The following is a 25793-nucleotide window of genomic DNA, read 5'->3' as shown; positions in this document are numbered from 1 at the left end:
GATGAAGTGGAAAAATTCCAAGAAATAAAATTTGATAAAACTAATATAGAAAACCAGAATACACTCATAACCACTCAAGAACTTGAATCTATTGTTAAAAAAGGAAAATCAAGGAAACATTTTTACCAGTGACTTTTATTAAACATTCAAGAAATAAATAAGATTAATCTCACACAAGATATTTACAAGTATAGAAAAAAGAGATTATTCCTCAACTCATTCTATGCGGGTAACATACATAACCTTATACCAAAATCTGACAAGGAGAGTATGAGAAACAGCAATTTCAGGCCAATCTCACTTATAAATATAGACACAAGTCCTAAGCAAAATTTCAGGAATTTGAATCCAGCAAAATGATACATCATAACTAAATTTGTCTACCTAAGAATGCAATGTTAGTTTCAGATGAGAAAAAAAATGCAATTCACCACATTAAAGTATTAAAGAAGAAAAATCATAATGATCTCAGTATATGCAAAAAAAAAAAAACCCACCTTTGATAAACTTTAATAGCCACTCAGAAGAAATTTGTAGTGAACTAGGAAATCTTTTCAAATAAAAGATATTTACAAAAATCTGTAGCAAAAAACATAAGTAACCATTTATTTTATTTGAATTTATATTTAAATTTTTTATTGATTGATTTGAGAGAGAGAGGAAGAGGGAGAAAGAGAAAAAGGGAAACATCAGTTTATTGTTCCACTTATTTATGCATTCATTGGTTGTTTCTTGTAAGGGCCCTACTGGAGACCAAACCTGAAACCTTGGACATGCGGATGATGCTCTAAGCAACTGTGCTACCTGGCCAGGACTAAATAAACATTTCTTTTAAAATGGGGAACAAGGTGACAGTGCTGCCACCTCCACTTTTATTCATTATTGTGCCAGAGGTGATAAGTAGGTTAGTGAGATAAGAAAAAGCAAATATATAGATGGGAAAGGAAGAAATCGTGGCATAATAGTATTTGTAGGAATTCAAAAGAATATGTACATAACCTATTTGAAACAGAGTACACAGCTGGTGTCCCAAAGAATATTCTCCATAGCCCATGGTTGGGGGATGGGGGCAGTGAATGGTACAGCAGTTAAGATACTTTGTATAACTATGGCAAGTTGATAGCTGGTTGATAGCTGTGCTGCAGCTTCAGGCAAAAGGTCTCTAACTTTCGGTGACTCATGACATAGCCAGGGGAGGTGGCCCACCCTGGATGTCCCTATGTCCCTGTGTCATGGGCAACTCTTGCCCTGACTAAAGATGGCAGCTGAAAGAAGGTAATAGACACGGGGGTGCGCTGGCTGGTGTAGCTCAGTGGACTGAGTGTCAGCCTGCAAACTGAAGGGTTACTGGTTCCTTCCTAATCAGGGCACATGCCTGGGTTGCAGGCCAGTTCCCAAGAGGGCACATGAGAGGCAACCACACATTGTTCTTTCTCTCTGTCTCTTTCTCCCTCTCTTCCCCTCTCTCTAGAAAAAAATATTTTAAAAAAAGATTTTAAAAAAATATGGGGAACTGGCTAAAGTAGCACATTGTAGGAAAGGCCAGATAAGAAGTTACATAGGAAGCTCTGGGTCAGCATTTAAAATAAGGGAGGGCTGAGAGAGAGGAGGTAGAAGCCATGTTGTTTAAAAGGGTGTGGAAGGGCCACCCCCATCAGCCATGAGAAAGGCAGCCGTAAGGAAGGAGCCATGAAGTAGGTCTGCTGTGTAAGGAGATGCCACATGGTTTTGGATTAAAAGCTGAAGTGAGGAAGAGGAAGTCTGCTGGGAAACCTGCCTGGAGGACACGGGGGTGAGCAGATGGAACTGGGACCTATCTAAGCATGGATTAGTGGGGGATGCCTGGAATGTTGAACTGTGACTAGGCATGCTGAGCTGTGGACTTCTGTTTTTCTGAAAGATGGTAACTCTGTCTGGAGTATTCTGAGACTGGTCTGGGCTGGCAAAGGGGTAGAATTATGCATTTTTGGTTGTTTTAAAGGGAGTGGGGCTTAATGGCAGAAATCTGTCATTATTCTGAATCTGTATAACATGTAAATAAACAACCCCTTTCCTTTTGTACCAAACTCTTGCACTGGGAGTCATGCTTCTTGGTGGCAGGCAATCAAACGTCACAGCTGTTCTAGAACAGCATAGGCAGGGTTCTCCAAGATATTGAGATAAATTATGAGTTTTTAACAATACAAAATCACTAACATTTACATATAAAATCTCTCCGGAAAATATCCAGCCATGTAATATGAAAAATAGAAGCATTTATTGAAGAAGATACAAGGAACATTGTACATGGGACAATGACACCTCAGTCACCTTCAAGTAGGCACCTTGGGACATCACACAGTGTTCCCAATCACCATCAGCTGCTCCATTGTATTTTCCTGAATCTCATCGATGATCTGAAATCTCTTCCCTTTCAAAGGTGATTTTAGTTTTTGGAAAAGTCAGGAGTCCCAAGTTGCCAAATCTGGGCTGTAATGGGTTTGAGTCACCTGAGTGATTTGATGTTTTGCCAAAGAGACTGCATGAGACATGATGCATGAGAAAGTACGTTTGATGAAGTTGCCAATCACCGTTGCCTATAGTTGCAGAGGAATGTTCAAGCTTATGCAAAATTTGAGTCAGATTTGTTGCTCTACTCATTCAGTCATTTTGAATGTGACAGCCACAAAGTGTACATGTTCACTCAACAGTGTCTACCACCCCCACTGACTAGCACAGTGAAGTTGTCATTGGTCATGCATGCGCATTTCAGTCCACTCTCCGGGGCTGCCAGGTTACATTGGTGTTGCACAAACTGTTCTTGTTTTATTAGCAATGGCTGCACTTTTTCTGGACAGACCCCCATATGTCAGAAATAAAAGTTTTGGAAAGATGTCATGCGATGTTTACTATAATTACCTCATGCTCCTTAACCTATCATATTTCTATAAGACTGCCCATTCTTCATCACACCTAGCATTAAAATACACAGGTTTAACTGTTTCTTTAGGTGTTCATTTCCTTACAAATGCTTCTGTGTCCTGTAAAACTTATATGAAATAAATTTGTACACTGTTCTCCTGTTAATCTTCATTGGTTTAATTTTCAGACCCAGCCAGGAATCCTTTAAGAGTAGAAGAAAACTTCTTCCTCTTCTACAATATAAAAAAAAAGTACTTAGAAATCAATCTAATAAAATACAGAATGCACAAGACTTTCTTTTTTTAATAGATGCATGTGTTTTTTAGTTTTGTTTTTAGAAAAGTTCTGAAAATAAGGAAACAGGGGCTTAAAGGGATGATGCAAAAGAGGGAAGGCTTGGGGTGGGGTTGGGGGTTGTCAGGAGTAGGTGGCAGTAGTGCCTCCTTCACCCTCACGCTTGGCATCATCTCTTGAAGAGGGACAGACTGTCACATTCCAGAAGAGGGGGATGAGTCCTTTATCGTGTCTGTTCAATGTACAAGGAGATGTCAATCTCATCAGGGAGCTCACGGATATTGACCTCAAAGAGATCCTGCACATCATTGAGGATTTTGGCATCATTCTCATCTGACACTAGTGTGATTGCCAAACCCTTGGTGCCAAACCAGCCTGCTCTTGCCACCTGGTGCAGGTAGGTGTCAGAATCTTCAGGTATGTCATAGTTAAAAGCAATGTTCACCCATTCAATGTCCATGCCTCGGCCAAATAGGCTGGTAGCCAGAAGAATTCATCGTTAAAAATCTTTAAACTGCTGATACCCAGAAAGCCTCTCCTCGTGGGGCATCCCACTGTGAATGATAATGGCTGGGAGGTTCTGCTCCACCAGGAGCTGGGCCAGGGCAATGCAGTGCTGCACAGACTTCACAAAGATCACCACCTGGTTGAAGTCAAGGACTTCCAGAAGATCAAAGAGCTTCTGGTTCTTCTTGCTGTCCTTCAGTTTCACGTAGCACTGCTGCAACCCATGCAACATCAGCTTTGTCTCATCATCACGAAGATCTCCATTGGGTCTTGCATGAACTTGCAGCAGACTAGATGGATCTTTTTGCTCAAGGTAGCACTGAACATCATGACCTGCTTTTCATGGGGGGTCATGCAAAAAATTTCCTGGACATCCCGATGCATGTTAAGCTATTCAAGCATCTTATCACATTCATCCAAGATAAAGTGTTTAATATGTTTGAGGTTGAGGCTCTTATTTCAAACAAGGGCAAGGATGTGCCCAGTGGTCCCCATGACGATATACAGGCAGTTCTTCTTCAGCACCTCTTCATCCTTCTTGATAGACAAACTACCAAACCTTGACATTGGGCATGTATTTAGAAAAGCACTTATACTTCTTGCTGATCTGAAAAGCCAGCTCAAGTGTGACACAACACCAGCACAGACACCTGACCAGCAGCTGGCTCCAGCTGCTGCAGTGTGGCCAGCACAAACACTGCCATCTTTCCCATGCCTGACTTGGCCTGGCATAGGACATCCATTCCCAGAACGGCCCGAGGGATGCACTCATGTGAACTTCAGATGTATGCTCAAAGCTACAGTCAACAATGGCCCAGAGCAACTCTGGCTTGAGCAGGAAGTCCTGAAGCCAGAGCTATAGAGGGAGACATAGGAGTCCTTAACATATTTCTTGGCAGGGGCCTCAGTCCCATCTCCCCCCTGCTGCTGTTTCCATCTCATCATCTTCATAGTCCAAGAGCTCATTGTCCACATCATTCTCTGCCATAACTGGGCAGCAGGCAGATAAGAGGGAGGGGCCTCTGAATGGGTTCACGTAAAGTAAGAGAAAACAAGGGAGGAAAGTGATATTAAGGAATAGAAGATACACTAGTTGTCAGAAGAGCTGAGCAAAGTGAATGCATATGGCGGCAGCAATAGCAACAAAGGAGGCAAACTTGCAAGACTTTTATATAGAGAATTATAAAACTTCATTGAAAGGTTATGACGAAGACCTAATTAAAGATATAAGATATTAATAGGTAGAAAAGACAAGACACAGTCTCATAAAAATATTCATTCTCCACAAATTAATCTGAAGGTTTAATGCATTTCCATTCAAAATCCCAACAGAGGTCTTTGATGCAGACACTGGCCTGCAGTGTCTACATTATTATGGGTGAAATGAGACATTCACATGGACTACCGAGTCCTGCGGAGGAAAAGGGACAGCATGGCTTTTCTCTCAAGGGGAGCTAAAGCCCAGCCTCCGCCATGACAGGCCTTTATTAGGTTTCTCCACCCATTACAAAATGGTCCTCATTTACCATGCACAGGTTCACTTTAGGTGGTTACCTTTTACAGAAAACAAAGGAACCAATGCTACTAATCACATCACAGAAGAGGGATATTTGCAAATGAAAAGTCAAAAGTACTTGGACTTGTTAGACTCATCCTTGGAAGGTTTAGCATGGTTTTAGGAAGTTACTTTGCAGTAAATGTCCTCAATTCAGGGTGAGGGAGTTTTAGCAAAAAGCAAGTGGCCTAGTGGCCTAGGCATATTGCAGGCCTGATTCCCCATGGGAGAACCTATCTGTGGGCGTGGGTCCTGTGTATCTCCCCATGGGAGATGGGCTCACACCACGCAGAACAGTCTCCTACAGGTCTCTTCTTTAAAAGACTCTTAAAGAAATAAAGAGCTCAGAAGCAGATCCAGCTTATACAGATACTTGATGTACTGTAGCAGTGGCAATTTAATTATTAGGGAAAAGATGGACTTTTCAATAAATGATGAGAAGGTAGTTCATTATGCACATGGAGAAATGCAGTTAGACCCTACTGTAAACCGTATCTCAAAATCAGCTTTAGTTGAATTAAAGACCTATAATAAGAAAAACAAGTTTGTACTCCTGTCATCATTTTAAGGGTACATTTTCTTTTTACATTTTACTATTTCTGAAATTGTAATGTTTCTTACAATCAATGGTAACTTATATTTAATGATATGTGATATATACCTTTTAGGAAACAATATAGAAGAACATGTTAACAAATTCTGGGTAGAAAAATATTTCTTAAGCAAGACACAAAAAGTACTAACTATAAAGGAAAAGATTGATACATTTAACTAATTTAAAGTTAGAACTCCTTTGAAAGAGACAGTAAATAGGGGAAAACAAATTGAAACCAAAATAAGCATCATCCTAGGAGGATATGTTTACCACATACGTAATCAACCAAATATTAGAATCTAGAATATACAAAAAACTCATATGAATCAATTGGTCTAGCAGGCAGTAGAAAAATGAGCAAAGGAAAAAGTAAAAGATTGTCACAAAAGAATAAGAACAAATCATTGGTAAACTTATAAAAAGACATTTAGTTTCATTAGTAATCAGAGAAATGGAAGTTAAACTTCAATGAGATACCATCACACACTTATCAAAATGGCTATAATTTAAAAAGCTATTCAATCATAAGTGTTTACAAGGGTGTGGAATGACCAGCCAGAACTCAGATGTGCTGCTGGTTGGAATTCAAATGTGTAACAATTTTAGAAAACAGATTGATGTTATCTAGAGTTGAAATGCACATACATGAAAGCCAGAAATTCCAATGTTAGTGATATGCCCTTGAAAAATTCTTGCACAAGTGTACTCAAAGTCACACAAACAAGAACCTTTATGGCAGCATTGCTCATAATTGCAAAAAGTGAGAAAAATCTAAATGTTCACCAAAGATGGGAGATATGCTTAAGTTATGCTATAATCATATGATGAAATACTACACAATTATATCATCATGGATGAATCCAAAAAATAAGATATTGAATGAACAAAGGAGCAAAATAAGATTCAAGTATGATTCTACTTACTCTATAGCATAAATGGGCCACCCTAAACAATATCTTGTTTAAGCATAAAAACATAAGTAATTTTAAAAACTATTTAAAAAGCGCAAAAACAACAGAAATTTCAAGATAGGAAAGAGACTGATGCAATCTGAGAGAGGTGTGCAGAGAGTCTTGGGCAGGGTAATGTGCTATTTGCTGACTTGGGTATTGGGCACATAGGTGCTTGTGGTGTCCTTATTTCACAATAAAACAAATGACAGGTAAAATGAATTTATAACTGAAAACGTCTGTATTTTTTAATGTTATTATATGCCTACAAACTTTGTAAATTTAAATCTCTTGTAAGACAAACTTTCACATCTTACCACTTCCCTTATAAGCTGCAAGGAATGGTTTCTTTTCAACAAAGAGTTGCACAGGTTCTTTGTAATAAACCCTTTTAAATGATGAGGAAGAATAAGTGATGTGAGATAGGCCAGAAGTATAAAAGGAAGTAGGAGAAGCAGGAGCACTGTTCTAACTAATAAGTCACTCATAACATACCTATCTTCAAATCACTTCATTTAGCTTTGTTTGCATTGCTCTAAATCAGTGGTTATAATTCTTATCCCTGGGAACAAGAACTATTGCAGTCATTCCATGGACTTCCTGATTTTCACTGGTCATGTGCTGACAAGGCCATAAAACCAGGGATGTAGGAGGTCAACGTGCCCAAATGCTACTGGAGCAGAAATCGCAGCAGCGAATGTTGTCCTGTCTCTGCTGGATTCTCTCCAGTCCCGGGCAGTTCGCCATGCTTGGGGGTAACTCAGTACTGGTAAAGCAGTTAGGACGGTTGCCCTACTGAGGTCAATCGACGTCATCTAGGAGACAGACTCTCCCCAAAATACTACTCATTGCGGTACCCACCATTTTTCACTGTATTCAATTGAGTAGTTTAAGAAAATGTGTTCTGTAAATTTTGTAGGATTTTTATTATCAACACCTTGAGATTTTTCTGCTCTTTCATAATGCTAAGTTTCATCAGTATGCATTTTACATTATAACTGAAAAAATACTGTTAACAATAAAATAAGATAACCATAGTTTTAGAAGGGGAAGGGAGGAGAGATTTTAACTTGCCTAAGAAGGACTCTGCCCCCAGCTTGCTGGAGAGCCCTCAGCATTTCATGGCTACAGCAATGTTGCTGAGACCAGCCTGGGGAACTTTCCATATGTGAATATTAACTGTCTTGTGCTTGCAGATTGCTTGTTTCAGCAGCTACTGTCTTTATTTCTTTCCAAAATAGCCACCAATTTGAATGGAATGTCTGGACTACCATGAAGTGTTCTTAAAGAATGCTTTTTCAGAGTATGCCTGCTCTCCTTATTCCCTTCTTCCTAAAGACTTCAAAAACTGTCCTTTGTTCCTTATCAGTTTTGGGTTGTTAGTTCTGACTAATGATTCTTGATGATATATGCACCCTTCCCCATTTTCTCCCTCACAAAAGCTCTTCACTAAATTAATTTTCTTGGCAACACAAAATGGTTTTTTTTCTATTTTTCCTTCACATTTCTCTAAATGGCTTACTAAAGATAGACACATTTCTTCCAATGTTAGAAGAATCAGGGGAAAGTATATGGCTTTGTAGATTATATTCTCATTAGAGCTTGAGTTTCAGTATTTCACTAAAGGAGTCTTTTGTCACTAAGTAATAATCCCCAGAATGTATTAAATAAATGCTAAGCATGTTTAGAGTGCTCTGTAGTTATTAATTAATTAGCTAATCTTGAGCTGGGTAGTTACTAAGTACCCTCCACAAACTTTTACGAGGAAGTGGACTGTTTTTGAACTCAGGGATGGCGCAGTTTGTGCCTATTAATTTGTGGGTGGAGGAAAATACGGTACTTGTCTCTCTCGAAGAGTACAGGGAGAAAGAAAAGGTACAGTTGGAAAAGGGATTCTCAAATGTTTCCTTGTTGGAACAACTTTGATTCCCAACTGTCCTTCACCCTCAGCCAATACATCCCACTCCCTTTCCATGCTCCCTTCCAAAAACACTCCACTGGCTACTAAGACTTCCTGTTTTGTCCAGAAGGGAAAAGATAAAGACAAGGCACAAACAGAGGAGTAGTGTGGGGGAGGAACAAATTTTCCCCTACCCTCAAGTTTCTTCTAACTGGTCTGATCAAATAGACATGAGACAGATTACCAAGAGAAAAATAACCAAGTTTAATACCTACATAAGTATGGGAACTCCACATGCGGGGGAGAGTCAGAGACCCCACAGGCAGGAGAGGTTCAGAGATAGAAACATCCTGAGCTGGAGATGAGGTGAGATGCCTTGGGAGCTTCAAAGGGTCACTGCAGGATGATGAGACAAGCAGATGCTTAGTAAATAGAAGTTTGTCCTGTCCTGCCGTTAGATGAATCAAAGAGGTTATCTCTGTTAATGGTTAATTACAGGCAAGGCCCTTAATTTAAGTTCTTCTAGGTAGTTAAGAGAGGGCCAGAAGTTTCTCTTGAGCCTGCAGCTATAGCTCAAAATAATCTGCATACCACAGAGGAACATTTTGGGGCAACTTGTTCTGCAGCCCCACAGTAGCCAGGAGAAAAACAAGAGGAGAGAACCCCAAGCTTCTGCACATAGCCAGAAATCAGCTTTATTAAATGAGAAACAGGAGCCATTTGGAAGTGGGGGTAAGGATTGCTGTGGAGAAAAATCTCCAGAGCTATTGTTATCACCACCAAATGAACTCCTTTCATTCTGGATTTAGTGTCTCCTCACACTTTCTGGAATTTTCTAATGATTCTGTATCAGAAAATATAATTCCGTGTGTCTGTAGTCTGGAAGAACATGCAGCCTGGGATTTGGGGGGATACATGGGGGTATGTTTTGAAAGGTTTCTACAGGATATTCAAGGAAAATTCAGACTGGGAATATGGAATTTACAACAGAAATACTTAGTCTGTCCTCCTGTTCTTAGATTTGAGTCTAAATTTAAACCACTGTATAGAAGGGCATGCCAGGCTCCTCTTCTGTTTCAGTGTCAGGGAGGAAATTTTACATTGTTACTGATTTGGAAGTAGAGGGCTCCTGGGAAGCTAGCCCTGTTGGCTTCAGAGCCTTACCAACACTTTCAGTTGTGCTCGGTGAAACCTCCTAATAATGTATCTGCTAAAACTTTTTCCATATTGTTAGGGTGGTCGGTGACTTGGGCTGTGAAAGAATTCACAAAGACAAGACATTGTAAAGAGTAAAGATTTTATTCACTCTCTAAAAAAGGAGAGGGGCATGGTGTGGAGAGATATACCAGCATTGAGGGGTGGGGGCTTTGAGTTTTAGCTGGGTTATAATTGGATTAAAAAAGGGTGGGAGGGTTTGCTGCTGTTTGTGGCCCCGGGGCTTTTCTGGAGTTGTAAGAAAGCTGCAGTTTGTTTCAATGTTATCTTCTGCCTGTGGCTATAGCGAACGTGTTAGTTCTGTTCTTGCTTCCAAAAATTTTCAGTCCTGAGGACAAGCTCAGAAGAGTAAAATGGCAGTCACATTTAACCAGGTCACAGGCCTGCTAGGCAAATGGTGCCACAATAGCAAATGGGGCTGGTTTTGTCCTTTCAAATCTCCCTCTCCAGATTATGTGATACCTGACTGTCTGATACATGGTTAGTTTGGCTAGTTTGTTATCATTGCTTCAAAACTATCTAACACTGTTTTTAGAACTGTGTCTAACACGTTGCAGAAGGGAAGCTAATAAATATTTGATGCACAATTGGAGCAGTGGAAAATTGTAACAGTGGGGAATTCTAACCCACCTCACTATTCTTTTGACATTGTTTCTGTAAGTGCTAACTCCAACCAGTTTGTAGCTTGTAGATAAACAGCATGTTAATATAAGAATCCTAGGAGCTAACTTTAAAAGATACAGACTCCCACCTTTAGGCATCTCAGCTCTGAGCAATTTGCTGAACTTCATCCAAGCGAGTCAGGATGATGTGAATCTGGGTTGATGTGAATCCAGAATGACCAAACCTGGATGATGCACACCAGGCCATCACTTGCCTTATTGGAATGGACTGTGCTACTCTGCATGTAGGAACTTTTCTACCCCCTCCCTTGATCTCTTTGCTCTTTTCCCCTCTCCCTTATAAAAATCTCTGTACGCACTGAGATGTGGAGATGGGCTTTGGGATGTGAGTCCTCCACCTTCCAGGTTGCCAGCACATGGAAATGAACCAGTTTCCTTTACATCAGCACTTACCTCTTGAGTAGCGACTTTTGTAATGGCAGGCACCTGGACCTGCTTTTGGTTATACAAATACATGATTGTGGCCTTAAGTAAAAGCAAAGATAGATCTACTCAGTGAGTAGATCTATACAGTTGTTATGCCATATAGCTATTGTACCATATAGCTGTGGGAAGAAATATTCATGACAGTGAGAAGTGTCCCCACCCTTGTCCCCAGTGAGAACAGAGCCCAATGTATTTGCTTCCAGCTGTGTTGCCCTCTTCTCCTTCTGCACACCAGTCAGACTCACGTTGTCACTGCTGGGAAGTGTTATGCTCAGTCCCGGGTCTGTAGCCCTTAGGATGATATTCTTCCTACCTGAAATGCCTTACTTCTCTGCTTTTAATTGCCTAAGTTTTGCCCTCCCTTTCTGGCTCAGTTTAAAGCCCACCTCCTCCAGGAAGTATTCCTTGGTATCCATTGGTAACAGTGTCATAAAGAAAGGGCAAGAGATTAAGATTCACTGTCCCTGGAATCCAGTTTCTGCTCAGCTGAACAATTTGCTTTGTAGGGCTTCATACAGAGCCACCTCCAAATGTGCCTCTGTGGTATGCAGTTTGTTTTGAGCTAAAGGCCTTTAGCTGGGGTCTCAAGAGGAATTTCTGCCCTTCCCTTAACTGCCTAGAAGAACTTGCATTGGGGGGTCTTGCTCGTAGTAAGAGATTATCTGAAATTACATGCTTTTCTTTATCTATAGAGCAGGGCAGACTACTAATTACTGAACATGTGCTCTCCCTGTGATGGCCCTTTGAAGCCCCCAAGGCACCTCACCTTATCCCTAGCTCAGAATGTCATATATGCTCATTTTTCTTTTCTGTCTTTTAACCTCCTGTGCATGTGGAGTCTGTGACTCTCTCATGTACACACGGTGTGTGTGTGTGTGTGTGTGTGTGTGTATATATATATATACTGTTATTTTATCTTGTTAATCTGTCTCATGTCTATCTGATTATTAGAGCAGCCAAAATAACTTTGACTTTAGAGGAAATTTTCTTCCACTCTCACAGCCTCATGTCTCTTGACTTCTCACTGCATGGTCTCTAAAACTCTCAGTTTATACAGTCTATAATACTAATCTTTCCAACCTTGGAAATTTTAGTACATATATTGTTGCAGTCATTCATTTGGTATCAAATCTATTATAATTTGCATTGTTACTAATCTTTAATTCAACTCTAAGTTCATTGGACTCATCTGTAATTCTGTCAAGGACCAAAAATGTGTCCTTTAATTATTTACAGCCCTATCATTTAGGGTATAAGTTTTGGTGGTAAATACAAAGTGTGTCTGGAAAAAGTCCAACCACAGTTAATAAAATGAGAATGGTTTGTGTGACATCAATGTAACCTAGCAAATAAGGAGAGTAGACTGGAATTCGCATGTGCGAACAATGATGACTTCACTGTACTAGTCAGTGGGGGCAGTAGAAGCTGTTGAATGAACATGTGTACTGTGTGGTTGTTGCATTCAAAATGACTGAGTGAGTAGAGCAACGAATCTGCATTAAAATTTTACATTAAGCTTGAACATTCTTCTGAGGAAACTATTTGGATGATTCAGAAGACTGCAGTTATAAGCAACTGGTGACTGGCGGCTTCATCATGACAACACACCCCATTCATGCATCATATCACATGCAGAGTTTTTTTAGTGAAACATCAAATCATCCAGGTGACTCAGCCCATCTACAGCCCAGATTTGGTGCCCTGCAACTTCTGGCTTTTTCTAAAACTAAAATCACCTTTGAAAGAGAAGAGATTTCAGACCATCCACAAGATTCAGGAAAATAGGATGGGGCAGCTTATGATGATTGGGAGAACTGTGTGAGGTCTCAAGGTGCCTACTTTGAAGGGAACTGAGGCATCATTGACCTATGTACAATGTTTCTTGTATCATGTAACTTGTTTAATAAATGTCTCTATTTTTCGAAGCACATGGCTGGATACTTTCTGGACAGACCTCGTATTTTTGGTAATAATGACAATAACAGATAGTTACCAATGTCTGTGCACTTTTTCCTGATGCTGCTGTTCTTATGGTTAGAATTGGCAGTGGGGCACAGTTAACACCAGTGAGCAAAAATATGGAGAGATTCTGGGGTCGATAGCGGCACCATTGGGTGGCTCTCCTAGCCCTGGACTGTATACCTTAGAACTTCTTGTTATATGAGTGGGGGCCCCCCAAAACAGAATTTATTTATTAAAAATTGTGTATTTATTCCTACATGTTTAAACTCCAGTCACCTCCACAGTACTCTGCATATGATGTACTACACTTTCCGAGACATTTTTCCACAGTTTTTGAACTCATCAATTTTGACACTATTTAGTGCTTCTTTCATTTTTTGTTTTACCTCTTCCACATCAGCCAAACGTTTCTTTTAGGACTCTTTCCATCCAGGGAAACAAAAAGTCACTTGGGGTGAGATCAAGTAATTAGGGAGGGTGGCTCATGGGGGTCATGATGTTTTTGGTTAAAAACTGCTGATCAATCAGAGTGGTGTGGACCGGTGCACTTGTAAATCACCCATCTTTAAATGGGCAAACGCGTTGAAAGAGTCTTAAAAAAATTCACTGAAGCCAAATGCAGCCTCTCACAACAGCGCCAGCTGGTACACTGATACAGATGGGTTCCTAGAACACTCACCTAGGGGTGGAAGCCTGTACTACAAGGGCCCTACCTTCCAGAAGGTAATTCTGTTTTGGCAGGTCCCCCCTCGTATGAGAAAAATGTTCCCCTTCCTTATCCATTTAATCTACTCTTGTTGAGGTTTTCTATTATTTGCAGATGAGCAGGTCTCTAATGGATACACCAGTTCACTGGTTTGTTGTAAGGGTAAATGAGATACTGTAAATCCCTTAAAAATCTCTTACAGGAAGCCCCCCCCCCCCAACAGATGGCTGTTTTTATTTTAAAGTTTGCTTCTATTATCACTTCCTTTCCCCCAGCTTCTACTCTATGGTATCTGTGCTTCATAAGGAAAGAAATACAGGTGTTAATTTTTTTTTTTATCATTGACATATGACTTTCTGAAGACATACTATTGTGTTAGTCCATTCAGGCTGCCATAATAAAGTAGCATAGACTAGGTGGTTTATAATCAACAAAATTTATTTCTCACAGTTCTGGCAGCTGGAAGTCCAAGATCAGGTTGTGTTCTGGTGCAGATCCTCTCCTGGGCTGCACTTATCATAGCCTCACACTGTGGGAAGAAAGAGCTCTGGGTCTCTTTTATAAGGGCACTAATCCTGTTCATGAGAGCTTCACCCTCTTAAAATAATCACCTGCCAAAAGCCCCACCTCCTAATACCATCGCCATGGAGGTTAGGGCTTTAACACATGAATTTTGGGGAGAACACAACATTCAGTCCACACAATCATGAGATTTCAAAGATGCCATCATAAGCACCATTTTTTTTTAGAAAGCAAGAGAACTAGAACATTGAGCCAAGACATTGGCCTTCACCTATCTCCAATTTTCTCCTCTAGGGGTACTAGACAAACTCAGGTCCAACTACAGACCCTCCTTGAGGCCAAACTTTGCTCCTGTGCTTACAGAATCTTGCCGTAAGCCATACCTCACTATTCCTCCCCCACTCTTCACATGCTGGTCACCCCTAGCCTTCCAGCCTTAGCTCAAATGGCCCCTCCTCAGAGACTTTAATTGATACCCTCTTCTAACTTTGCTTATCTTCTCTGACTGTGTGTTTGCTTGTCATTTCTCTTTGCTGCTGGGCTGTACACTTCATTAGAGCAGGACCTTGTTTATTTTGTTACCATTGGGCCCTTACTAGAGAGCACTGTACCTGGCATTTAGTAGGTGCTTACTATTGACTGAATGGAATGAGCTTGCTTTCTCTCTGCCATGTGAGGGCTCAACAAGAAAGCAGTTGTCAGAAAATGAGGAACAGGGTACTCACCTGAACCCAGCCAGGCTAGCACCCTGATCTTGGACTCCCAAGTCTCTAGCACTGTGAGAAATAAATTTCCATTGTTTAAGCCACCCAGTTTATGGTGTTCTATAAGAGCAGCCTGAACTAACTAAGGCAGTGTTCAATAAATATTTGTTATTTCAGCAAATAAACTTCTTTTTTAAAAGATTTTATGTATTTATTTTTAGAGAGGGAAGGGAGGGAGAAAGAGAGAGAGAGAGAGAAACATTAATGTGCGGCTGCTGGGGGCCATGGCCTGCAACCCAGGCATGTACCCTGACTGGGAATCAAACCTGCGATGCTTTGGTTCGCAGCCCATGCTCAATCCACTGAGCTATGCCAGCCAGGGCAATAAACTTCTTTTTTTAAATCAGTGATCAGTCTACTTTATTACTAATACTAAAGTAAAAATTTAGCCATTACTGTATAATTATATAACCCTAAAAATTTTTAATTTATTCTAAATTCTGTCCTAAAAAATATAAAAACTGAGTTACTTAATACTCTTAAAATACTTACTCATAATGTACAGAAACATGAAGTATTAAGTATACATTTTTCTTTAAATATACCTCTTATTTCAGTAGCATATGTAGGTGAAGTTATCTTCTTCCAAGTAATCGATATTTTATCTTTAGTACCTTTAAATAATAAGTATGTAGGCACCCACTATAGAAATGATTTTATGTGTAAATAATGTATAGCCATTCTAGTCATGAATTCAGTTTTCCCCCATACAATTAATTTTTTTTTAAAAAAGCACACACAAAAATTTAAAAGACTCTGGATTCCTCTGCTTCTAAATCATCATTGAGCTGGAAAAATAAAGCTTGTTCTACCAGGAATCTCATTAGAATTAGAATTTTCTCCAAAGTGGAAATTGGAGAGCAAAGTGCCTCAGTGTTCACCCCCAACATGCAAGCCTGCCCATCCTCACAGCTAAGCCAGGGGGATTAGTCCGAGAGAATCGGGTTTCAACATAGGAGGCCATTATGTTCTTCTAAAATGTTAATTAACCAAAACATAAAATACTGAAATCAAAACAAAAAGTATTAGTACTTGAGGCTAATTATCATATAGATAGTTAGTACCTTAAATGGACCCCTCCTTCTATGACATTAATAAAGAGAATACTGTTGTAAAGATACTGCAAAGGAAATTTTATTTTATATATCACTAGTCATGAATTTTTGTCATTGGTTATTACATAAATGGTGCCATCATCCAAATGGCATGATCATTTTATGTCCACAATTCACTTTGTATTAATAGAATTCTCATGATTTACATAAGTCAATCTATGAGTGAAGGTTTAACAGTGAGATGCAATCTAGCATCCATATTATCTGATGTTTGGCAGAGACCAATGAAGAAGAGATATAATTTTAATCACCTTTTCATTCGAGTCAGCTTATGTAAAAAATAAATGAATAACTTAAAACATCTAAGTCTCCAAAGGAGATTTTCCAATGTGCTCAGAGAAACGGTTAAATAGTAAGATCGTCAGCAACAACTTCCTTGTCCACATTCTCTCGTAGCTTCTGTGCCACTTTGCCTTCCAACTGCTTTCCTTTGTATGCCTGGGATAAATGTTTTGCTTGACTTCTTTGACGTCCTGAGCTTTCTGTAGTTCTTTATTTTTCTTCAACCTCTTCATTATAAATGTAGGTTGGGGTTTCTCTTTGATCTCTTTGACTCTTTGTTGCACCAATCATTTTATTTCGCAACTCTCACTGGTGTTTGGCAGGTTCATGTCTATGTTTTTCAAATTCACATGAATTATCCGCTGTAAGCTCTTTATCAGCTGCCTTACGGGAGGCTTTAATCCACCTGACCTTGCAAGGATTGTGCTTCTTTTCAAAGTTTTTAGGGCACTTGGATTCACAGAACCTGAACACATGTGACCATTGCGGACGAAAGTCATGTCTCAGCCAGGGCATGTGGGCCCCAGACAGAAATAACACTTCTCCCTATGTGTGTTGAACATGTGTGGGGACTCAAACAAAATTCTAAAAGCTGATGCAGTTTTAGTTTTAGGCTACAATCTATGCTGATAAAATATGACAACACAATGGCTTATTGCTCAAATGTCAGAAAGATCCTTTGTTTTATAAAAAGAGTCAAGACAGATTTTAAAAGAATTAAACTTCACTTTCAAAAATTCCTTTAATGTTCCAATGTTCAAGAGTATGACAATAATATCACGTGAAGTGAGGTACATCTCTATCCCCTCGCACACATCCAGGATTTAATTTGAAAAGATTGCTAAAGTCTCTAATGTATTTCAAATTATGTACACTTCTAATGAAATGTTTTTCTGTTTCATTTTGTTGGTCAAAGCATAAAATGGTGGGCAGATCAATGAACAGCAGTGATATTTCTTTTAAATTTAGCACCATAAATCACCTTGGCTTTTGAGAGGCACACATACAGTATTGTGGGGGATTTGGTCTGTTACAGTTCGTGGCTATTGTTTGCTTTTTGCAAAAATCCCAGAGGTGGATGAAAGTGGGAGGGAAAGCATAAGGCAGAGAGGTGATTGCATGGATTTGTGTGTTCCGAATGTGATATATGTGTGCACACATGTTAAAAGATAGAGTTGGCTTATTCAACCTTGAGCCATGTATTTTAGGAGAGCTGGACTGAAACATTTGAAGAAGACTGAAATATAGTAGTTCTTCTTTATCCACATTTTCGCTTTCTGTGATTTCAGAAAATATTACATGGACAATTCCAGAAATAAATAGTTCATAAGTTTTAAATTGTGTGCCATTCTGAGTACTCCTCTTCACCTCATTGTGTAAGGCACTGTATCATCTCACACCACCACAAGAAGGGTGAGATTAGTACAGAAGGTATTTTGAGAGAAAGAGAGAGACCACATTCACATAACTTTTGTTCTGGTATGTTGTTTTAATTGTTTTATTATTTTTTATGGTCTTTTATTGTGCTTAATGTATAAATTAAACTTTATCACTGGAAAAAACAGTATATACAGGGTTCAGTACTAGCTGTGGATTCAGGCATCCATTGAGGGTCTTGGAACATATCCCCTGCTGATAAATAGGAACTACTGTAATAATTACAGGAGTCATGAGGAAATTTTAACCCACATTTCTTAAGAGGTTAAGCAACGCATCTCTTTAAGAAAAAAAGAAAAACAAAACATAGGAGCTGAATTTACAGAAGCTCCTTAAAAGAAATAACAAAGAATATGGAAAATATAATAGGAAATATACAACTTAATTAAAGCTAAAAATGGTAACTATTAAATAGACTCACAAATAAAAGGGAAGATTGAGGAAGAAAGATTTCTTAAATATCCAGAAACTGGAATTATGCAGTTTGGGCACATAGTAGAAAATTTATTATACTTTTATAATTATATGATGAATATAATAAATTCATGTTTTTAATACTACCTACTAGAGAAATTTCTAGGAGATTTAACTAAACAAATTTAAAATTTGTTTAAATTTTTGCGAGTTAAAAGTATCTGATCTTTTATTTACAATGGGATAAATATTTTCGAGTTAAGCGTATCTAATCTTTTACTTATTTTATCTTAAACCTATTTTATCTTCTAGTATACAATAGAAACACAATTTCATGTGGAAAGCCCCAACTAATTTTCATTCATTGATTAATCCTTACATCATTCCAGTGAGGTCAGTGGGTTCATTTGCATTTGATACATACTGTTGTAGAAACTAGTAACTGACAGAGCAATGTGTGACTTCCTGAAGACACTCCCTTAATCAGAATGGAATCAGCTGGGAAGACAGCACCAACTCCTGACTCATCGTGTACCCTTTCCTAGTTGTAAAACTTTTCTTCTTCCTGTTTACATATTCAGTTTAACCAACATAGATTATATACCTGGAAGGTTTCTGAACAAGAGAGAAAGAAATAAGGCAAGGTCTCTTTCTGGCTTTTCCCACCCAGATTCATATAGTGGATTCCTCCCTGAACTTAGGAAAGGAGTTTGGACTTGAGCAGCCCTCGAATGACAAGTGCCTACCTACTGCAGGATCAAAACTTTAAGCAGAAGTTATGAAGTGAAGACAAACATTTTGCTTTTTAAAAATTGCTCTTTATTAGAAGTTGGTGCTAAATATATATTAGCTTTAGATACCAACCATGCTAAATAGGGTCTCTACCTCAACCATGTGACTTACCATTTCATGTTTTAACTTTTTGTAAGAAACTTGCAAAAGAAATTCATTTTACACAGTAATAAAGAACATTTAAATATATACTAAATCTCATTTTTAGCCAAAAGATTTCTTGTAAGTATTCAAATGGGCATCACTTCTGACTTTTGTGGCTTCTCTGAGTATAGCCTTCTCTGAGTATGCTTATAATTTATTGGCTAATAATAAAAGCATAGTCTTAATAAGTGCTTTATATGTATATTAACCCATTCTCATAACAACTCTAACAGATAGGCATGATTATTATCTCCATGCTACAGACAAAAAGCTGATGCCCATAACATCAAGTACAACAACTTACAAGTTTACACAGCTGACAAGTGGCAATGGCCCCAGGCTGGCAGGCTGCAGAGCCTGTATCATTAGCCACCGCAATATCTAAGCCGAATTAGTATGTGTGAGAAAGTGATTATTATATACGTTCAATTTTATGTAATGCCTTGGCAAAATTTAGTTTTCCCATACATTGTTTTCTGTCTCGCTCCACTAAAATGTTGTAAACCAGGGGAACAATGTTATCTTAGTCAACAGGAGTACAGAAATAGGAAACATGTAATATTTGTATGAATCAGTGTAAAAGAAGACATCATAAAAAAGGCATGAGAGAGAGAAACAAATCTTTAAAACTTCTGGACATCCCTGTCTGGTTAGCTCAGTTGGTTAGGGCATTGTTTCCCTACGCCAAGGCAGGGGGTTCAATCCCCAGTCAGGGCACATAAAGAAACAACTAATGAGTGCATGGATAAGTGGAACAACATATCAATGTTTCTCTCTCTCTCTCTCCCCCCCCTGAAAATTAATCAATAAAAAAAAAGTTTAAAAAAATCTTCTTAAGACCATTGCTAAGTCAGCCAATGTCCTTCACCTTTCAACCACAAAGGTTACTTTTAATTTTGGGGGAGACAGTGGTCTTTGCTGTTTTTAACATCTCACAATACTATAGAGAAACAAACTGACATAAAAATGAAAGAACAAACCAAGTCTGAATTTAAAGTAGGACAGAAAAGCATACGGCTTTTCAAAGGTAAATGTTAAATACATCACTACTGAAAATCTATACTTTCATTATGTAAATCAGAAACTTTAGAGAATCTAATCAATTATGCTTATCACACCATAGAGAAACCATTCAGAAGAATCTTGTTTTATATCCTCCTTGATCCTAATTTCACCTAACATCTTTTGTCCAAAGTTTCCTTCCATGAAATATATTTCTGCACACCTTTTCACATAGTGTCCTTCTGTTACTTGTCTTTACAGATCTCTTTCTTACTCTTTAAAAAATATTTATTTTTAGAGAGAGAGGGGGGAAAGAAAGAGAAAGAAACATTGATGTGTGAGAGAAACATCGACTGGTTGAAATCAAACCAGCAGCCTTTAATTAGTAGACTGACACTCAATCCACTGAGCCACACTAGCCAGGGCTCTTTCTTACTCTTGATTTTAGGCTTAATTTCCCTTCAGACCATTGCTACTCAGTTCTTGATTCACTGAATTTCCGTTGTTTGTATTGTACAGTATTGTTGTTGTTGATTTTCCTGGAGACTCTAGTGGAATCCTATGGAAAAATACTCTCTTTTGACAAATGGCCAAATGAGGTGATCTCTATGTCAGGAGATTATTTGAGCAGGATCCTCACCACTGCTTATCAGCAATCAGCTGGCTCTTCAGGGGTGGCATGGAGGCTAGAATCCTGAAAGGCCTTACTCCCCTAAAATATGTTTTCTACCATGGACCCCAGATTTAGTACTGGGGGTCTGTGTTAAAATGAAATGTGTTTCTCAAAAGGGATTATTTAGCGTTTTTCACCAGGAGTCCTATTACTCGCTTAGAAGGACACTGAGGGAATAGAGCTCAGGACAGGGAACTCACGAGGGGGCTGGGCTGGTTCTTGGGACAGGAGAGCTGTAGTGGGAGCATCAAAGCCCCAGGGGCTGAAAGTTTGATCAGTCAAGAACTAGCATCAGGTGAGTGGCTTCCAGGCAGAATGCACAAATGGAAGGTGTGGAATACAAAATGGAAAAATAATGAAGGTCAGTTCCCAGCTTGATTAACCACTGCAGGCCAACTCTGATTAGTTATATTATACCAGGAATTTCTATTATTGGAGAAATGAATAGTAACACTCTCCCTCTGAGTCCCCAACAAACCTGAGAAACACAGAGTAAAACTCACTTCACAGAAAGGAGTTTTCTTAGGTAAAGTGAATGGAGAAATTTGTTAGGCATCCATTGCTTTAATTATTTCAGTACACAGAATGAAAATATTATCCTATATATTTATTTGCCTACAACATAACTCTAGTAATCACAACAAACCGAAATGAAGAAGGAAGTGGGGCTTGGAAGCATGTTTTGAACACAGCTGCCATCTAGAAAAGTCTCCTTAAGAACAAAACTCCTGCCCTGATTATATTATCTTCTATTTCACCCCCTCCCATTTTTCCACTGCCTTTCAGAGTCAAAGCTTTCACTCACTTCAAATGATACAGAAATAGTACTAGACTCCTTAGGGAGGGTCATGGGAAGTTGGGTTTTTCCACAGCAGCATAATAGAGGAAATTAATTGGTGTTTGAGGCAGCCGACATCTCCTCTCACCATCTTAGTCAAGGATGTTGTTCTGTTCACACTGCAGGAGCAAGTCACTAATTGCTCTCACAAAGGCCAGGGAGAGAGAGGAGGTGGCGTGAGGCTTTGAGAGACCTGAGTTCCACTCTCCCTCACTTATTTGACATGAGACCTGAGCAAAGCACTTCACCTCCCTGAGTGCCAGTTTGCTCATCTATAAAATGGGGACCGTAACCTGAGCCTGAACTGCCTCACTGACTGTATGTGTTGCTTTATGGACACCAAAGTGACATCCCAAACGTATTTCACACAAAAATTAAATAACTTCATTAAAATTCTTACGTAACTTAAGTAAGAAAAATATAAATTCCTAACTTTATACAGTTCAAATGATTTCTATTCTACAGAGGGGAACAGAGGTTGTCCCCACCTCCATAATTTCCCCTTTGAAAAGTTACCCTCAGGAAAACAAGGCAGGGAGTAATGAAAGGAAATGGGAAGAGACGCCCCTTACTATATGCCTACTATGTATTAGACACCTACCTGGGCACTTCTTAAATGAATTAGCTAATCACAAAACCTCCATGAATTAACATTCACAAAATCTCCATGTGGTAGACACTGAAATATTCCAGTTTTCTGGGGCAGGGATGGGGCGTGTCGGCTAACTTTCACACAGTTGGAAACTGGAGGGTTTGAATCTAATCTGCGTGGCTCTGTGATTCTGCCACTGGACTGTGCTCAACTCACTTGCTGATCTACAAATGATAACAGTCATCAAGGGAGCAAATTTACACACACAAAACTTACTTTAGTGCAAATGGCCTTTGATCAAACTTTTAGCATAAGACAAAGAACTTTTGATTGTAAGTAGCAAGAGTCATTTGAATAGATTCAGCTTAATAAAGTGAGTAAGACTCACTTTGCACCTCCATTGCAATATTTAATAAGATAAGGTAGAATCTCATAAGAGATCCCTTAGGTCACCTTCCGTTCCCGTTAGGAATGGTAGGTCCAGACTTTTGGTCCAGGCTGGTGACTAACTCAATAAAATATTTTCTGTGCTAACTTTCCTCCAGTGTAACAGCATGAATTCCTACCTAGGAAAGAATGGAAGTTATGCCACTATTTAGCTTTCAGGGATAAAGATTTACTGAGAAGTTTTTAAATAAATAAATGTCATATATATATGACAGAAGCCAATGCTTCTGCTCCAGCTTCCCTTGCATGGCTGTCATGGTACTAGTAGCTTCACCTAGACTGTCTCATGCCCCTAAACTACCTGTTAAAAGGACTCCACTCTTGGAAGTAGTCTGTGGATTCCAGAATAAGAGATCTAAAAGGTTTAAGAATTATCAAAAGGTCTAGTCTAGTTCTTGCTTGCTGAAAGTGAATAGTATGGATGGGCTACCCACAAATGGTCCAGGGTTGGACTGAATGGGAAGCATTTATTCAAGACCATCAGAACAGAAAGCAATTCCTGGTGGAAGAGAGTCAAGATCTAAACAAGTAATGCTAAGCATCCTGGGAAGGAGTCCAGAAAGGACAGAGGCTCTGCCTGTGAGGAGGCAGGTGGGAAAAGCCACTCACAGTGGAGGCTGGGCTGCACAAAGGTGGTGTGCTCTTAGGGATTCTTATTCCAAGGCCAGCCAAGGATGGAATGGGGAGAGGCTAAAAGGGATTGTACAGAGGCTGCCTAGGCAGCTGTAAAATGAGCAAGACAGTTTGGGTGACGAGGCCAAAAGAGAATCACCAACAGAAAGCAGAAGGAGCAACTCCTCTATTCAGTAGGCTTTATGCTCTCAGTAGACAAATGATCAAAAGACAGCAACAAAATACCAATTATGGATTGCTTGTATTCAATTCTGTAAACATCCATGGAATGTCCACACTGTGTAAGACCCAGTGCTGGATGCAAAGAGGAGGAATTAACTCTAATAAAGTTATAAAGGAGAGAACAGAAGGGCAAAACTCTTGTGGGGGGGAAAAACAAGAGGAAGTCTCTGAATAGAGTTCTCTCAGCTGTCTGACCAGCTTGGCCTGAAGTTACCTCCTTCTCTGAATATGTCTGTATTACCCAGTAGGCACTTTCTTGAGGCTTTCTATCTTATTCTTAGCTCAGTCATTTTAATGTAACATTTATGGAGAAGCTACTATGTTCCAGGAGTTAGGAGATGTAATGAGGAATTAGACTCAGTTTCTCCTCTCAAGGAATTTTGCTTCCCTGTCTGGCTCCATTGGTTTGAGGCCCCCTGTCTTTCTTTTCAGCTAAGCTCTTGCTATCACCCTAGACCCCTGAGCCCCCGGTTTCCATGTTAGGGTACACACAACACTGCACTCTCAGTGCTTCGTGCTTCAGCTGCCACACTGCTGATATAGCTGCAGGCCACAAGCCCACAGTGCTCCCCACTCGTCCTGTCCCTCACGCCGAGCCCCATGGTTCATGTCTTTGGCCTCACCTGGCAATCCTTTACGTATCCTGTTCCAAACTCTCCCACCCTTCCTTGTATTTCTATTCCATCTACCATCTCATGTCTCAAATTTTTGGAGTGTTGCCCAAGTACATCAAAGAATGTAATTGCTGGCCTTGCCAGTGTGGTTCAGTTGGTTGGATTGTCATCACAAAACTGAAAGGTTGCGGGTTTGATTCCTGGTCTGGGCACATATGTAGGTTGCAGTTCAATCCCTGGTCAGAGAGCCTACCAGAGGCAACCGATTGATGTTTCTCTCTCATAATGATGATTCTCTTTCCCTCTTCCTTTCTCTCTTTAAAAAGCAATGCAAAAAATGTCCTTGGGTGAGGATAAAAATTGCAACTCCCTTCACATTTTCTCTCATCTTTCTCTCTGGCCTGTGTTTCTACTCTCCTGTCCCAGAGGAAAAACAATCCCTCTTGGTTGTCCTTTAGCTTCCCCACAAGATCTTTCTCTCTGTTCACAAACAGACTGACTATGCATCCCCCATTCCACTTTCATCCCCAGCTCTTCCTTCTGCCCAATGATCATTTTCAATAGAAGAGAGCATTTGAGCCCTGCTCCCTCCTAGCCACTCCTACTGCATACTACTCCACATTCTGCAAAGGTCACTGCTCCTGAAGAGGTCACTGGTGTCCCTCTCACTATGAGACAATCATCACTCGCCTGCCCACGAGTCTTAGGGCTGTCACCCTCCGTGACTTCTGAGACACAGAGCATTCATATCTCTCCTTCTGTTTTCTGATAGCACTCTTCCAGGCCCTGTCCTGGCTCCTCGATACTTGGTACTTGTTGTTTCTTAACTGTGCCCCTTCTTCTTGGGATATCTCACAACTCTGCACTACTGCTGTCACACCCACATCAGTATGTACTAAATGTATGTATAGGGACTTGATGTTTTCCTCAGTGTCTACACTGAGTTTACAATTTCTGAGTTTACAATTGCTTGCTATATACCAATAGTAACTCAACACATCCAAAATAAAATGTGTTATGTTGCCCAAATTCTGTTTCTTCTGACTTGTTTATCTCAGATAAACATATTACCGCCTTTCTGAAGCTTAGGCATGAACTTCAGTCATTTCTGATTCCTCCCCTCTCTCTCCTTTCCCACTCACACCACTTAATCACTCACAAAATCAGGCTGTTCCAGAACACCCTCATGTCTCTGTCCTCTTTCCTATTCCTTCTGCTACTTCTGTATTTGAGGACTTGGAGGCATGTGGTATGGCTGGAAATATGGAGGCTTTGGAGGCTGGCAGAATGGATTAAAATTCAGATTCCACTGTGACCTAGGAATCCAGCCTAAGTTAAGTCACCCTCTAGTACAACATGTGGTACAGAGTAGACACCAAAATATGTTAATTCTCTTCTCTTTCCTTGCGTTGTTTTGATATTCACTTTTATCTTCCTAAAACTCTGTTTAACATTACTTCATTTCTCTGGTTATCCACTTTTGATAAGTCTCTATTGCCTGAATGAATTTCATAGCCCAAGACATGATACTTCAGGCCTGCCATGATTTGCACCTACTTATTCCTGTTAGACTGTGAGCACCTCTGCAGGACTGTAAACAACTACCAG

At 39.7% G+C, this 25793-nt stretch overlaps 2 pseudogenes; both read right to left on the bottom strand.

The window, feature by feature from the left end:
* Positions 1-3418: 3418 nt before the first annotated feature.
* LOC123826450 lies at positions 3419-4690 on the bottom strand (annotated as a pseudogene).
* An 11750-nt stretch (positions 4691-16440) lies between these two features.
* LOC123826340 lies at positions 16441-25373 on the bottom strand (annotated as a pseudogene).
* Positions 25374-25793: the final 420 nt, after the last annotated feature.

The sequence above is a fragment of the Phyllostomus hastatus genome, unplaced genomic scaffold, assembly GCF_019186645.2.
Source record: "Phyllostomus hastatus isolate PE091 unplaced genomic scaffold, TTU_PhHast_1.1 phas_contig_80, whole genome shotgun sequence".
NCBI lineage: Eukaryota > Metazoa > Chordata > Mammalia > Chiroptera > Phyllostomidae > Phyllostomus > Phyllostomus hastatus.
This window is presented reverse-complemented; position numbering and strand designations above follow the sequence as displayed.